Source organism: Bos indicus x Bos taurus, chromosome 15, assembly GCF_003369695.1.
Source record: "Bos indicus x Bos taurus breed Angus x Brahman F1 hybrid chromosome 15, Bos_hybrid_MaternalHap_v2.0, whole genome shotgun sequence".
Lineage (NCBI taxonomy): Eukaryota > Metazoa > Chordata > Mammalia > Artiodactyla > Bovidae > Bos > Bos indicus x Bos taurus.
In genome coordinates, this window is record NC_040090.1 from 1,511,025 (window position 1) to 1,515,927 (window position 4,903).

At 45.9% G+C, this 4,903-nt stretch overlaps 1 pseudogene; it reads left to right on the forward strand.

Annotated features, from left to right (window-relative positions):
* Positions 1-1,063: 1,063 nt before the first annotated feature.
* Positions 1,064-2,535, forward strand: LOC113905981 (annotated as a pseudogene).
* Positions 2,536-4,903: the final 2,368 nt, after the last annotated feature.

Sequence of the window (4,903 nt, forward strand, 5' to 3'; positions counted from 1 at the left end):
TTAACACAAAGATCTTGAACGAACCACCTGTCAACCACTCACACACAAAATTTTCATTCTGGTGACTCTTTCCTCATTGTTGGAGTCCTCAAACACATTGCCTCTCAGATGCTGTGCCCCAGACCCAGGGCACTGGACAAACACTGCTCTCTGCGCACCTGAAGCATGGGGGTGTGATTCATTTATTTCCTGACTGTCTCATGCAATATGTTGAATATTTTGAACTTAATAGCAATGTTTTATTACTTTCTACATCATCTTCATTTCTCTGTCAAACACACGGTGTTGATAATGTTGAGTGTAAACATTTCACAGCATGGAGCTTTTTTTCCTTACCCTTTCTTTAATTTCTAAAGGGGAAGCCAGTTTTTCACATCTCTAAGTGCTTCATTGCTCTGCTTTAAGGAAAAAGAACATTTTGACTCCATAAAGCCTGGTCAGAACAGACAATGATGATAAGAAACACAAAATTGCCTCTCTAGGAATTTATTTTCGAAAAAGAAAAAATCTAGTATAAATCTGAGTGGCTCAATAATCGAATCACAAAGCTTGTTGTTCAGTCGCTCAGTCGTGTCCAGCTCTTTCTGACCCCATAGACTGCAGCACACAAGGCTTCTCTGTCCCTCACCAACTCCTGGAGCTTGCTCAAACTCATGTCCATTGAGTCAGTGATGCCATCCAATCATCTCATCCTCTGTCTTCCCCTTCTCGTCCTGCCCTCAATCTTTCCCAGCATCAGGGTCTTTTCAAATAAGTCAGCTCTTCACATCAGATGGCCAAAGTATTGGAGTTTCAGCTTCAGCATCAGTCCTTCCAAAGAATACCCAGGGCTGATCTCCTTTAGAATGGACTGGTTGGATCTCCTTGCAGTCCAAGGGACTCTCAAGAGTCTCCTCCAACACCGCAGTTCAAAAGCATCAATTCTTTGCTGCTCAGCTTTCTTTATGGTCCAACTCTCACATCTGTACATGACTACTGGAAAAAGCATAGCTTTGAGTATACTGACCTTTGTCCGTAAAGTAATGTCTCTACTTTTTAATGTGTTGTCTAAATTTGTCATAGCATTGCTCAGAACAACTGAAAAAAAAAAAGGGGGGGGGGTGGTATTTAATCCCAGTGCTATGAATAACTGCCTTTGATAAAGCTGTGATGTGGACAGTGAAGGTGATGATCCAGATAATGCAAACATGGCAGTCTATTCTGAGGCCGGTCACTTTTGCATAAACAAATGAGATGAGGGTGATGATAATCTTTTGGAAAAACCCAACAAATGCTGTAGAGGGGATTTCTGCATTGGGTGGAGGTAAGACATTTGCCTTTCACTGTCTCTTCGGGCTCTGAGGGTCTAGGATTCCATGACAGAACCAAATGGTTTCTTTACCTGGATTTTCATTGCCTCAGGAATCGCATGGGGCTCTGAAGGCAGCAGAGAGAAGAGAGTTGGCCCTGGGCCAGAACATCAACCTGATGACACATTTCATCCTTTTGGGATTTTCAGAGCATCCCGAGCTTCAGGTCATCCTTTTCAGTCTGTTTCTGGGGATCTTCTTCATGACTCTGGTGTGGAAGCTGGGCCTTATCGTCCTGATCGCGGTGGAGTCACACCTCCACTCCCCCATGTATTTCTTCCTCGGTAACTTGTCCTTCATTGACCTCTCGTATACCTCCTCCATAGCCCCTAAGACGCTCTGTGACTTCTTCAGGGAGCAGAAGACCATCTCCCTCATGGGCTGTGCCGCCCAGTTTTTCTTCTTCATCGGGATGGGGACGCGGAGTGCCGCTTCCTGGCAGCCATGGCGGACGATCGGTTCGCCGCCATGCGCAGCCCTGCAGCCCTCTGCTCTGCGCAGCCCTGCAGCCCTCTGCTCTGCGCAGCCCTGCAGCCCTCTGCTCTGCGCAGCCCTCCCCGCTCTGCGCAGCCCTCCCCCCGCTCTGCGCAGCCCTCCCCCCGCTCTGCGCAGCCCTCCCCCCGCTCTGCGCAGCCCTCCCCGCTCTGCGCAGCCCTCGTGACGCCCCCGTCTGTGTGCGGATGGCCGTCGCAGCATACACTGGAGGCCTCCTCACCTGACTGGTGCAGACCAGATCTGTATCCGGGCTCCAATTCTGTGGGCTACGGGTCATTCACCACTTTTTCTGTGACCTGCCACCCTTGCTGGTCTTGTCTTGTTTCAGCCCCTTCCTCAGCCAGGGAGTGACCTCGCTCGTTCGGGACATCAGCTCTTGTTGTCTTGGTTTCCTATGGCTACATCATGGCTGCTGTCACGAGGATCCGCTCAACCCCAGGGTGGACAAAAGCTTTCAATACCTGTGCCTCTCATTTGATCACAGTGACTCTCTTCTATGGCCCTGGTCTCTTTGCATATCTCCACTCCGGTGTTGGCTACTCGCCGGGCCAAGATATGGTGGTGTCCTTGTTCTGTGGAGTTGTGAGTCCCAAAGCTGAACCCCATCATATACAGTTTGAGAAACAAGGAGATAAAAGATGCCTTGAAAAAACTCAAGGAAAGAAGCCAATGTTCACTCTGTGTCTTATAGTTCCTTGAATTAAAAAACAATTTAAATTTTCCTATATGTACCTTGGCATAAAAAATAAGTGGCCCACTTATTATTAGTCATAATAGGAATTTGAGTAATAAGTTAAAGGAGCTATTTCAGATATGACTCCCAACCTACATGTCTACTGCATAATTAGGCCCCACAAAGATTTGCTTATTCCTTTTACTCTTCTGGTCATAGACTGATGGGGTTTCCATTTGATTATTTGTGATAGAAAATAATGTATTTTTTACTTTGGAAGTTTGTTTATATCATTTCTTTTTAGATTCCACATATAAAGAATGTCATACAATATTTCTCCTTCTCTGTCTGACTTACTTCACTCAGTAGGACACTTTGTGGGTGCATCCATGTTAGTTCAGTTCAGTTCAGTCGCTCAGTCGTGTCTGACTCTTTGCGACCCCATGAATCGCAGCACGCCAGGCCTTCCTGTCCATCACCAACTCCTGGAGTTCACTCAGACTCACGTCCGTCAAGTTGGTGATGCCATCCAGCCATCTCATCCTCTGTTGTCCCCTTCTCCTCCTGCCCCCAGTCCCTCCCAGCATCAGAGTCTTTTCCAATGAGACAACTCTTCGCATGAGGTGGCCAAAGTACTGGAGTTTCAGCTTTAGCATCATTCTTTCCAAAGAACACTCAGGACTGATCTCCTTTAGAATGGACTGGTTGGATCTCCTTGTAGTTCATGGGACTCTCAAGAATCTTCTCCAACATCACAGTTCAAAAGCATCAATTCTTCGGTGCTCAGCTTTCTTCACAGTCCAACTCTCACATCCATACATGACTATTGGAAAAACCATAGCCTTGACTAAACGGACCTTTGTTGGCATAGTAATGTCTCTGCTTTTCAATATGCTATCTAGGTTGGTCATAACTTTCCTTCCAAGGAATAAGCGTCTTTTAATTTCATGGCTGCAATCACCATCTGCAGTGAATTTGGAGCCCCCAAAAATAAAGTCTGACACTGTTTCCACTGTTTCCCCATCTATTTCCTATGAAGTGATGGGACCAGATGCCATGATCTTCATTTTCTGAATGTTGAGCTTTAAGCCAACTTTTTCATTCTCCTCTTTCACTTTCATCAAGAGGCTTTTGAGTTCCTCTTCACTTTCTGCCATAAGGGTGGTGTCATCTGCATATCTGAGGTTACTGGTATTTCTCCCGGCAATCTTGATTCCAGCTTGTGCTTCTTCCAGCCCAGCCTTTCTCATGATGTACTCTGCATATAAGTTAAATAAGCAGGGTGACAGTATCCATGTGGCTGGATGCAAATGGCATGATTTCATTCTTTTTGATGGCTGAGTAATATTCCAGTGTATATGTGCACCACATCTTCTTTATCCATTTCTCTGTCAATGGACAATTAGGTTGTGTTCAGGTATTTTTGGTGACACCCCTTAGCTTTATGGCCTTAGGCACTGTGTGGCTGATACCTTAGAGCCAGCTGGAGCATGGCCTTATGACCACGAACATTCATTAGAGACCTCTTTACAAAGTACCACTCATATCAATCCATTCATGACTTGGAACATTTTCTTCCCCTTTCTTTGGGTACTGATCTATCCAAAGGTTGATCCTTACCAGGAAGGCTGACTCTAGACTAGGAACCTGAGAGCCCTCACTGAGTTGGGTTTAGAAATGGTTACTCAGAGCCAGCAAAGCAATAAGATACATGTAGGCAGTGTGTCTAAAAAGAAAAGAGATTAAGGTCCCATCTGCAGGGTCATAGGGTTCCTTGGGGCTAGAAATAGGGACCTAAACCAGCAGATCCAAAGCTGTGAGCAAGTCACAGTGAGCAAAGAGCAAAGATAATGCAGAAGCTCTGAAGGAGATCAGAGTGCCATGTGGCTAATGCTCACGGCTGAAACCACCGAGTGACTGGGTGGGACCTGACTTAAGAGACAGAGTCAGAGGCGAGAGACTGCCTCCGGCAGCTCTGACTCCACGTCTGTTCCCTAAACCACTTCTCACTCTTGGCCCTGCGCGGATGTTTGGCTTACCCTCTGTTTTCACTTCATGTCCAGTTGAATTTCCCTTCATGTACTAGAATTTGTATCTTTTCTATTGTTTCTCCAGAGTTTGACTGCAGCCCGGAACATGATTCAGATAACCCTCCCGTCGTTTTCACGAATTGCTTCGGAAGGGGCCCCACACTATGACATGGTCTGAGATAGGAAAGCCAACTCAGTAAGTCTGCAGCAGAACTGAATGTGGATTTTAATTTGTCTCTGATCCTATTTTACAAGATAGTTCTCGAGCAAAGAGCAAAACTTATGAAGTCTTGCTTCTTTAGTGCTTGTGGGTACAGATCATGGTGAACCATGACAGTCATCCTTAAGCTCCTTTA